At 47.3% G+C, this 12,982-nt stretch overlaps 1 protein-coding gene across 8 annotated transcripts in view; it reads right to left on the bottom strand.

Annotated features, from left to right (window-relative positions):
- The window catches only part of LOC140719810 (regulating synaptic membrane exocytosis protein 3-like), a 387,400-nt gene that overhangs the window by 87,414 nt on the left and 287,004 nt on the right, over positions 1-12,982 (bottom strand). The window lies entirely within an intron of this gene.

Genomic DNA, 12,982 nt, shown 5'->3' with positions numbered 1-12,982 from the left:
GAGGAACTGGGCACACACAACATCTGAGGAACTGGGCACACACACACCATCTGAGGAACTGGGCACACACACCAACTGAGGAACTGGGCACACACACCATCTGAGGAACTGGGTACACACACACCATCTGAGGAACTGGGCACACACACCAACTGAGGAACTGGGCACACAAACACCATCTGAGGAACTGAGCACACACACACCATCTGAGGAACTGGGTACACACACACCATCTGAGGAACTGGGCACACACACACCATCTGAGGAACTGGGCACACACACCAACTGAGGAACTGGGCACACACACCATCTGAGGAACTGGGCACACACACACCATCTGCGGAACTGGGCACACACACACCATCTGAGGAACTGGGCACACACACCATCTGAGGAACTGGGCACACACACCATCTGAGGAACTGGGCACACACACCATCTGAGGAACTGGGCACACACACACCATCTGTGGAACTGGGTACACACACTCCATCTGAGGAACTGGGTACACACACTCCATCTGAGGAACTGGGCAGACACACACCATCTGAGGAACTGGGCACACACACACCATCTGAGGAACTGGGTACACACACTCCATCTGAGGAACTGGGCACACACACCATCTGAGGAACTGGGCACACACACCATCTGAGGAACTGGGCACACACACACCATCTGAGGAACTGGGTACACACACTCCATCTGAGGAACTGGGCACACACACTCCATCTGAGGAACTGGGCACACACACACCATCTGAGGAACTGGGCACACACACCATCTGAGAAACTGGGCACACACACCATCTGAGAAACTGGGCACACACACACCATCTGCGGAACTGGGCACACACAACATCTGAAGAACTGGGCACACACAACATCTGAGGAACCGAGTCACTGGGCACACACAACATCTGAGGAACTGGGCACACACACCATCTGAGGAACTGGGCACACACACCATCTGAGGAACTGGGCACACACACACCATCTGAGGAACTGGGCACACACACCATCTGAGGAACTGGGCACACACACACCATCTGAGGAACTGGGCACACACACCATCTGAGGAACTGGGCACACACACACCATCTGAGGAACTGGGCACACACACCAACTGAGGAACTGGGCACACACACCATCTGAGGAACTGGGCACACACACCATCTGAGGAACTGGGCACACACACCATCTGAGGAACCGAGTCACTGGGCACACACACCATCTGAGGAACTGGGCACACACACCATCTGAGGAACTGGGCACACAGACCATCTGAGGAACTGGGCACACAGACCATCTGAGGAACTGGGCACACACACCAACTGATGAACTGGGCACACACACACCATCTGAGGAACTGGGCACACACACACCATCTGAGGAACTGGGCACACACACCATCTGAGGAACCGAGTCACTGGGCACACACACCATCTGAGGAACTGGGTACACACACCATCTGAGGAACTGGGCACACACACCATCTGAGGAACTGGGCACACAGACCATCTGAGGAACTGGGCACACACACCATCTGAGGAACTGGGCACACACACCATCTGAGGAACTGGGCACACACACACCAACTGAGGAACTGGGCACACACACCATCTGAGGAACTGGACACACACACCATCTGCGGAACTGGGCACACACACCATCTGCGGAACTGGGCACACACACCATCTGAGGAACTGGGCACACACACCATCTGCGGAACTGGGCACACACACCATCTGAGGAACTGGGCACACACACCATCTGAGGAACTGGGCACACAGACCATCTGAGGAACTGGGCACACACACCATCTGAGGAACTGGGCACACACACACCATCTGAGGAACTGGGCACACACACCATCTGAGGAACTGGACACACACACCATCTGCGGAACTGGGCACACACACCATCTGCGGAACTGGGCACACACACCATCTGAGGAACTGGGCACACACACCATCTGCGGAACTGGGCACACACACCATCTGAGGAACCGAGTCACTGGGCACACACACACCATCTGAGGAACTGGGCACACACACCAACTGAGGAACTGAGCACACAAACACCATCTGCGGAACTGGGCACACACACCATCTGAGGAACTGGGCACACACACCATCTGCGGAACTGGGCACACACACCAACTGAGGAACCGAGTCACTGGGCACACACACCATCTGCGGAACTGGGCACACACACCATCTGAGGAACTGGGCACACACACCATCTGAGGAACTGGGCACACACACCATCTGCGGAACTGGGCACACACACCATCTGAGGAACCGAGTCACTGGGCACACACACCATCTGAGGAACTGGGCACACACACCATCTGAGGAACTGGGCACACACACCATCTGCGGAACTGGGCACACACACCATCTGAGGAACCGAGTCACTGGGCACACACACCATCTGAGGAACTGGGCACACAAACACCATCTGAGGAACTGGGCACACACACCATCTGAGGAACTGGGCACACAAACACCTTCTGAGGAACTGGGCACACACACCATCTGAGGAACTGGGCACACACACCATCTGCGGAACTGGGCACACACTCCATCTGAGGAACCGAGTCACTGGGCACACACACCATCTGAGGAACTGGGCACACAAACACCATCTGAGGAACTGGGCACACACACCATCTGAGGAACTGGGCACACAAACACCATCTGAGGAACTGGGCACACACACACAACATCTGAGGAACTGGGCACACACACCATCTGAGGAACTGGGCACACACACCATCTGAGGAACTGGGCACACACACCATCTGAGGAACTGGGCACACACACCAACTGAGGCACTGGGCACACACACCATCTGAGGAACTGGGCACACACAACATCTGTGGAACCGAGTCACTGGGCACACACACCATCTGAGGAACTGGGCACACAAACACCATCTGAGGAACTGGGCACACACACCATCTGAGGAACTGGGCACACAAACACCTTCTGAGGAACTGGGCACACACACCATCTGAGGAACTGGGCACACACACCATCTGCGGAACTGGGCACACACTCCATCTGAGGAACCGAGTCACTGGGCACACACACCATCTGAGGAACTGGGCACACAAACACCATCTGAGGAACTGGGCACACACACCATCTGAGGAACTGGGCACACAAACACCATCTGAGGAACTGGGCACACACACACAACATCTGAGGAACTGGGCACACACACCATCTGAGGAACTGGGCACACACACCATCTGAGGAACTGGGCACACACACCATCTGAGGAACTGGGCACACACACCAACTGAGGAACTGGGCACACACACCATCTGAGGAACTGGGCACACACAACATCTGTGGAACTGAATCACTGGGCACACACACACCATCTGAGGAACTGGGCACACACACACCATTTGAGGAACCGAGTCACTGGGCACACACACCATCTGAGGAACTGGGCACACACACCAACTGAGGAACTGGGCACACACACCATCTGAGGAACTGGGCACACACACCATCTGAGGAACCGAGTCACTGGGCACACACACACCATCTGAGGAACTGGGCACACACACACCATCTGCGGAACTGGGCACACACACACCATCTGAGGAACTGGGCACACACACCATCTGTGGAACTGAATCATTGGGCACACACACCATCTGAGGAACTGGGCACACACACCATCTGAGGAACTGGGCACACACACCATCTGAGGAACTGGGCACACACACCATCTGAGGAACTGGGCACACACACACCATCTGAGGAACTGGGCACACACACCATCTGCGGAACTGGGCACACACACCATCTGATGAACTGGGCACACACACCATCTGAGGAACTGGGCACACACACACCAACTGAGGAACTGGGCACACACACACCATCTGAGGAACTGGGCACACACACACCATCTGAGGAACTGGGCACACACACCATCTGAGGAACTGGGCACACACACACCATCTGAGAAACTGGGCACACACACCATCTGTGGAACTGAATCACTGGGCACACACACACCATCTGAGGAACTGGGCACACACACACCATCTGAGGAACTGGGCACACACACCATCTGAAGAACTGAGTCTGACTGGACCACAAAGTATCTGAGTAAATGAATCTGACCTGGTCCACACAGTGTCTGAGGAACTGAATCTGGCCAACTTTGAACTGCGTGAGTCAACTTTGTGCAGAGTGAGACAACTTTGTGCAGAGTGAGACAACTTTGTGCAGAGTAGGTCAACTTTGTGCAGAGTGAGACAACTTTGTGCAGAGTAGGTCAACTTTGTGCAGAGTAGGTCAACTTTGTGCAAAGTGATACAACTTTGTGCAGAGTGAGACAACTTTGTGCAGAGTGAGACAACTTTGTGCAGAGTAGGTCAACCTTGTGCAGAGTAGGTCAACTTTGTGCAAAGTGAGACAACTTTGTGCAGAGTGAGACAACTTTGTGCGGAGTGAGACAACTTTGTGCAGAGTAGGTCAACTTTGTGCAGAGTAGGTCAACTTTGTGCAAAGTGAGACAACTTTGTGCAGAGTGAGACAACTTTGTGCAGAGTAGGTCAACCTTGTGCAGAGTAGGTCAACTTTGTGCAAAGTGAGACAACTTTGTGCAGAGTGAGACAACTTTGTGCAGAGTGAGACAACTTTGTGTAGAGTAGGTCAACTTTGTGCAGAGTAGATCAACTTTGTGCAGAATAGGTCAACTTTGTCCAGAGTGAGACAACTTCGTGCAGGGTGAGTGTATCCAGAGATACCGGCCAAGTGATAGACACACTGCCACCTGGCTGGTCGGAGGACACACCACACGCCAATCAACATTTGGTCCCTCCCAACTAATCAATGCACACCTAAATTATTGGTCACTTTAATTGGATTATCTCACCCAGCCCCATGCTATAAAAGGTGAGACTTGTGCCTGACTCGCGCTCTCTTACAGACCACCTCATTGAAGGTAAGTGCATTGATTTATGTTTGGGAAGGTTTATCGTTTGTCCTAGTAAGGGAGCCGCAGCTATCCAAGGTCAAGGGGGATAGCTGTTGTAGTGCTTTTCCCTTGTTCTTTCTGTATGTGTAACTGTACCCTGTCCCCACACCGCTTTCTGTGTATTGTACAGCCAACCCGATCTTCCCCACACATGTTAACCCTATGTGTTTTTTGTTAGAATATTGTAGTTGCTTGTGTTGACCCGACTTCCCCTTGTAAATAAATTCCTTATTATTAAAACTGTTTGTGTCCAGGCCTCTACTGTTGAGACTCAAAGAACCAGTTATTTTCCATCACAACAGTGAGTCAACTTTGAGTTTCTGCTCTGCTCCGAGTTACAGGAAAGTTGAATGATTGAAAAAGCAGTTGATATAATCAGTCCACCCTCTGCTGGTACTGAAATAGTGCTTTGGGGTAATCAGAATTGACTGGAGCCTGACACAGAGACCAAAAATGGTTTTACTTACTAACCAAAACATTAAAGCATTTTAATGGAATACTTATGGTGCTGTTAAAGATTCACTTAAAGGTTGAGTAACTGAAAATATTGACGTGTGTAACTTCAGTGTTTGTTTTAAATCAGGCCATTGTTGCCCATTGCCATGTGGAATTACTCAGCACAGTATGATAATCTGCTCCTAAAGTAGTTCCTTTCTTGCTCGGTCCTGCCTGTAAGGGGCCACTGCTCGCATTCTCACAAGATATTTAGATAAGTAGATGCAATCTATGTAAATTTGAAGTTAATTGATGGTCCTGGAGAATATTTACATCAACTCCCAGTTCCCTCTGAAGTTATACTTGTTTGCGCAGGGTAAAACTTGAGAAAACAAGTGAGAGGTGAGTGGTATTTTAGTTAGTAATGTGCAAAATCACTAGAACTCGTTCATTTGTTAATTCAGTTAAATCTTGAAATATCCATGAGAAGGAATTATGGTCCACTCGTACAATAAAATGGACACCTGACCTCACAATCCACCTCATTATGATGTCGTGCCATATCATCGGCCTGCACAGCACTTTATCTGAAGCTGAACTTTATTCTGCATTCTGCTAATGCTTTCCCTTGTACTACCTCAATTCACTGTGTGATGAAATGATCTGTATTTATGGAAAGTCTGTCACTGTAACAACAGTAAATCAATTTACCAAATCTCATTTGCCAATTAAAAGTTATGATGAATGTCTTTTTACCTTGCACTTAACCGTAATGCCTTAAAACGTGATGCATTTAGCCATGACACTGAATGTGATGCTCTAGTGCAGTGGTTCTCAAAGTGGGTGATATCACCTCAGCCCCGGGGGTGATGGGAGTTTCTAAAGGGATGATAAAGATAGAGGAGTAAGTGGGGATGGGGTTCAGTAGCAAGGGGGCAGCTGAGGAAATAAAATACTTTAAACAAGCATTTGATTCTCAGTGCTTCATAATTGATTATAATAATCATATAATCACCTCATCTCTTGCTAAATCACCATTTTGAGACTTTGCTCAAGACATTACAATTGTTGAAGAGTAATGTGATACTTCTGCATTTGGCATATCATGCGAAATCTGAACGGAAGAAATCGTGTCATTTCTGGGCCCAGCCCGCACATTATTGCCATTCACTGCTATACTATAGCATTAGCTAATGTAATTCCCATACTCTAATCACACAATGGCACAATTCCTGTGAATTAGGATATGGTGTTTAATGGGGTAAAGTTCAGAATCTGCCCTTTTGAATGGTCTTGACCACATTTGAAGGCTCCTTGAACATCTGAAGAGAATACACTCTGATAATGCAAATAAGAACTTGGCTTATTTTCAGGAATGGGAAACACTTCAAAACATGTTTGCCAGAACTTCACAACAAACCGTTGATGGTTTACATGCTGCATATAACATTTCATTGTTTATTGTTAAATCTGGAAAGCCCCATACGAACGGAGAATTCAAACAGCAGTTAGAGAGGTTTGAGTACAGTTTTGCATAAGTCACTGGATCAAATAATTAAAATACTTCTACTCAGCAACAACTCTGTTCAAAGACAAACAGACGAAATGTCTGAGAATGTGGAAGACACATTGTGCAACATACTTAGAACAACAGAATTTGCTCTGCAGTTGGATGAGTCAACTTTTCCAGGCATCTCTGCATCTCAGTTATGTTTCTCTCATGAAAGCACGGTTCAAGAGTTGTAACTTGTAAGGAGATGAGAAACTGATCCGAAGCAGGAGCTTCATTTTGGGTTGTTGAGCAATATTTCAAAGAGAAGGGCATTCCACTCACCAATATTCTTGCTTGTGCAATAGATCAGGGCCACCAACAACAGGACACCACCATGGGGTTACCACCTTCTTGAACAACGCTGTACCTAACATATTTACCATTCACTGTATAATTCACAGGTGACATCTCATTGCACAAAAACCTAAGTGATTGGCTGGACAAATCGCCAAATCCTGTTAAGCAGTGGTAAACAAGATCAGTCCTATGCTCTCACTGCTCAACTATTTTGAGAGCCTTATAAGAATGATGAAGAGTTTGAACACTTGCTGTTGGCACACAGAAATCAGATGGCTCTCAAAAGGAAAATGCCCGATACACAATGATGTAGTGAATAGTTGTACTAATAATGTACACTCTAAGATTGTTGAAGAAAATTGTTTTTACTGTAATTAAATAAAGAAATAATTTTATTGTAGCTTTAAGTAGATTTCAATAATTCTTGCAATTGTTTGTCACTGCTTTAAATTTGCAGTTTCTATTTGTTTTTTCAGGATTTTTTATAATCGTTATGTAATGGCCGGAAAGGGAGAGGGAGGCATTGGTCTGGGAGCCAAGGGTGTGGTAACCCTAAAAAGTTTGGGAACCACTTCTTTAGAGTGTGAGAACAGACCAATCCCCTGACCTGACATGGGGCTGTCAGGTACAGATTTCCGTCCATCTGCAACACTACCTCAGCTGCACCAGTAATTGCCTTTTTCCCAGGGAATTCTCTGAGAGCAACAACAGAAACTGAGTAACCGGTCAGTATTACTCTGCTGTTTGTGAGAGGTCATTTGAACAGACAACCATTGCACCTGGAGGTTGAGAAGGATTCTGTGTAAATGTAATTCTTCCTTTCACAGATTTTAGAACATAGAAACATAGAAAACCTACAGCACAATACAGGCCCTTTGGCCCACAAAGTTGTGCTGAACATGTCCTTACCTTAGAAATTACCTAGGGGAAAATAGAGGATTTTATAGGATTGAGGATTACATAGAGGGTTACATAGTCCTCTATTTTTCTGAGCTCCATGTACCTATCCAGGAGTCTCTTAAAAAGAACTTATCGTATCCGCCTCCACCACCGTCGCCAGCAGCCCATCTCACGCATGCACTCACCACTCTCTGCGTAAAAAAAACTTATCCCTGACATCTCCTCTGTACCTACTTCCAAGCACCTTAAAACTGTGCTCTCTCGTGCTAGCCATTTCAGCCCTGGGATAAGCCTCTGACTATCCACATGATCAATGCCTCTCATCATCTTGTACACCTCTATCAGGTCACCTCTCATCCTCCGTCGCTCCAAGGAGAAAAGGCTGAGCTCACTCAACCTATTCTCATAAGGCAAGCTCCCCAATCCAGGCAACACTCTTGTAAATCTCCTCTGTACTCTTTCTATGGCTTCCACATCCTTCCTGTAGTGAGGCGACCAGAACTGAGCACAGTACTCCAAGTGGGGTCTGACCAGGGTCCTATAAAGCTGTAACATTACCTCTCGGCTCCTAAATTCAATTCCATGATTGATGAAGGCCAATACACTATACGCCTTCTTAACCACAGAGTCAACCTGCGCAGCTGCTTTGAGCGTCCTATGGACTCGGACTCCCAAGATCCCTCTGATCCTCCACACTGCCAAGAGTCTTACCATTAATACTATACTCTGTCATCATATTTGACCTACCAAAATGAACCACTTAGACTTATCTGGTTTGAACTCCATCTGCCAATTCTCAGCCTAGTTTTGCATCCTACCAATGTCCCGCTGTAACCTCTGACTATCCACACTATCCACAACACCTCCAACCTTTGTGTCATCAGCAAATTTAATTCATCCACTTCTTCATCCAGGTTATTTATAAAAATCACAAAGAGTAGGGGTCCCAGCACAGATCCCTGAGGCACTCCACTGGTGACCGACCTCCATAGAACCATAGAGCACTACTGCACGGTACAGGCCCTTCAGCCCTCCATGTTGTGCCGACCCATATAATCCTTAAAAAAAGTACTAAACCCACACTACCCCATAACCCTCCATTTTTCTTCCATCCCATGTGCCTGTCCAAGAGGCTCTTAAATACCCCTAATGTCTTAACCTCCACCACCATCCCTGGCAAGTCATTCCAGGCACTCACAACTCTTCGTGGAAAAAAAAACAAAAAAAAAAACAACTTACCCCTAATGTCTCCCCTAAACTTCCCTCCCTTAATTTTGTTCATATGCCCTCTGGTGTTTGCTATTGGTGCCCTGGGAAACAGGTACTGACTATCTACCCTATCTATGCCTCTCATAATCTTGTAGACCTCTATCAAGTCCCCTCTCATTCTTTTACGCTCCAAAGAGAAAAGTCCCAGGACTGCTAACCTTGCTTCTTATGACTTGTTCTCCAAACCAGGCAACATCCTGGTAAATCTACTCTGCACCCTCTCCATAGCTTCCACATCCTTCCTATAATGAGGTGACCAGAATTGAACACAATACTCTAAGTGTGGTCTCACCAGAGATTTGTAGAGTTGCAACATGACCTCTCCACTCTTGAACTCAATCCCCCGGCTAATGAAGCCGAGCAACCCATAGGCCTTCTCAACTACCCTATCAACCTGTGCGGCGACCTTGAGGGATGTATGGATTTGAACCCCAAGGTCCCTCTGTTCATCCACACTTAAGTAACTGACCATTAATCCTGTACTCAGTCTTCTGGTTTGTCCTTCCAAAATGCATCACCTCACACTTATCCGGATTGAACTCCATCTGCCATGTTTCTGCCCAACTCTACAGCCTGTCTATGTCCTCTTGTAACCTACGACAACTTACAGCTCCATCCACAACTCCTCCAATCTTCGTGTCATCCGCAAACTTACTCACCCATCCTTCTGCCTCTACATCCAGGTCATTTATAAAAATCACAAATAGCAGGGGTCCCAGGACAGATCCCTGCGGCACTCCACTGATCACCAACCTCCAGGCAGAATACCTTCCTTCCACAACTACCCTCTACTTTCTTCCTTTAAGCCAATTTTTTATCCAAACAGCCAATGTTCCACTTATCCCATGCCTCATGACTTTCTGGATGAGTCTCTCATGAGGGACCTTGTCAAATGCTTTGCTGAAGTCCATATAGACCACATCCACTGCCCTACCCTCATCAATTTCTTTTGTTACCCCTTCAAAAAACTCAATCAGGCTAGTGAGGCACGATCTTCCCTTCACAAAGCCATGTTGATTATCCATGAGTAGACTGTATTTCCCCAAATACTCATAGATCCTATCCTTAAGAATCCTTTCCAATAATTTGCAGACCACCGACGTAAGATTCATTGGTCTATAGTTCCCAGGTTTCTCCCTATTACCTTTTTTAAACAAGGGAACTACATTTGCCATTCTCCAGTCCTCCGGCACTTCCCCTGCAGCCAAAGAGGATTCAAAGATCATAGCTAATGCTCCTGCGATCTCTTCTCTCAATTTCCACAACAACCTGGGGTGTATCATATCCAGCCCTGGGGTTTTATCAATCCTAATGTTTTTAAGAAGATCCAGCACTACTTCTTCCTTAATCTCCACATTGTCCAGCACACAGGCCTGCTCAACTTCGACCTCATCCTGATCAAGATCCTTTTCACTTGTGAATACTGAAGCAAAGTATTCATTTAGGACCTCCCCAACCTCCTCCGCCTCCAGGCACATGTTGCCCTCTTTATCCTTTAGTGGTCCCACCTTCGTTCTCGTCATCCTCCTATTCTTCACATACGCATAGAATGCCTTGGGGTTCTCCTTAATCCTACATGCAAAGGTTTCTCATGCTCCCTTCGAGCTCTCCTAAGTCCTTTCTTTAGCTCCTTCCTGGCTACCCTATATTTCTCATGAGCCCCTCCTACTTCCTGCTTCTTATATCTAACACATGCTTCCATTTTCCTCTTGACGAGTTGCCTCACGTGTTTCGTCGGCCATGGTTCCCTTTTCCTACCATTTTTTCCTTGCCTCAGTGGGACAAACCTATCCTGAACCCAGCTCAAGTGGTCCCTAAATTTCTCCCACATTACTTCTGTGCTTTCCCCTTTGAACATCTGTTTCCAATTTACTCTCGCTAGTTCCTGCCTCATCCCTTCAAAGTTAGTCCTTCCCCAGTTAAGCACTTTACCATTTCGTCTGATTTTATCCCTTTCCATAGCTAATCTAAAGCTAAGGGAGTTGTGGTCACTCTCACCAAAATGCTCCCCCACCAAGAGGTCTGTCACCTGACCACATTCATTACCCAGAACTAGATCCAGTATAGCCTTTCCTCTCGTCAGCCGGTCCACATACTGTGTCAGGAATCTTTTTTGAACACACCTGACAAATTCAGCCCCATCTATCCCCCTTGTACTCAGGAGGTGCCAGTGAATGAGGGAAGTTGAAATCACCCATAACTACTACCCTGTATTTCCTGCACCATTCTAAAATCTGCCTGCTTATCTGCTCCTCGGTGTCCTGAGGGCTATTTGGGGGCCGATAGACTACTCCCAGCACAGTGATTGATCCCTTCTTATTTATGACTTCCACCCAGACTGACTCCGTGGACGCTCCCTCGGCAGCATCCTCCCTTTCTATGGTTGTGATACTATCCCTGACCAGCAATGCCACTCCCCCCCCCCCCTTTTCTACCTCCCATCCTGTTCCTTTTAAAACACCTGAACCCCAGGACCTGCATCATCTAATCCTGCCCTTCCTCCAACCAAGTTTCAGTAATGGCCACAACATCGTAGTTCCACGTACTAATCCATGCTCTTAATTCATCCTCCTTGTTCCTAATACTCTTAGCATTGAAAAAGACACATTTCAACCCCTTTAACTGGCTACAATTATGTTCTGTCCCCTGCCTGTCCTTCCTCATCAACTCAGAACTCTTAGTATCATGCCCTTGTCCTTCTACCTTAATCCCTGCACTCACATTCTGATTCCCACCCCCCTGCCAAACTAGTTTAAACTTTCCCCAACAGCTCTATCAAACCTGCCCGCCAGGATATTGGTCCCCCTGGGATTCAAGAGCAACCCATCCTTTTTGTACAGGTCACACCCGCTCCAAAAGAGGTCCCAATGATCCAGAAATCTGAATCCCTGCCCCCTACTCCATTCCCTCAGCCACACATTTATCCTCAACCTGATTCTATTCCTATTCTCACTGTCGCAGTAATCCTGAGATTACTACCTTTGAGGTCCTGCTCTTCAATTTCCTTCCTAACTCCCTGTAGTCTTCTTCCAGGACCTCTTCCCTTTTCCTCCACGCAGAATATGGCCCACCTACAACCACTCTTTGCCTTCTGTAGGCAAGCCAGTTCTGGATGAAGAAGGCAATGTCCCCTTGGATCCCATGCCTCCCTACTTTCTCAATAAGCCTTGCTTATCAAATGCCATGCTGAAATCCATATACACTACATCTACTGCTCTTCCTTCATCAATGTGTTTAGTCACATCCTCAAAAAATTCAATCAGGCTCGTAAGGCACGACCTTCCTTTGACAAAACCATGCTGACTATTCTTAATCATATTATACCTCTCCAAATGTTCATAAATCCTGCTTTTCAGGATCGTCTCCATCAACTTACCAACCACTGAAGTAAGACTCACTGGTCTATAATTTCCTGGGCTATCTCTACTCCCTTTCTTGAATAAAGGAACAACATCCGCAACCCTCCAATCCACCGGAACCTCTCCCGTCCCCATTGATGATGCAAAGATCATCGCCAGAG

This window comes from Hemitrygon akajei, chromosome 32, assembly GCF_048418815.1.
Source record: "Hemitrygon akajei chromosome 32, sHemAka1.3, whole genome shotgun sequence".
Lineage (NCBI taxonomy): Eukaryota > Metazoa > Chordata > Chondrichthyes > Myliobatiformes > Dasyatidae > Hemitrygon > Hemitrygon akajei.
The sequence above is the reverse complement of the archived record's forward strand: the minus strand, read 5'-3'. Positions and strand labels throughout refer to the sequence as shown.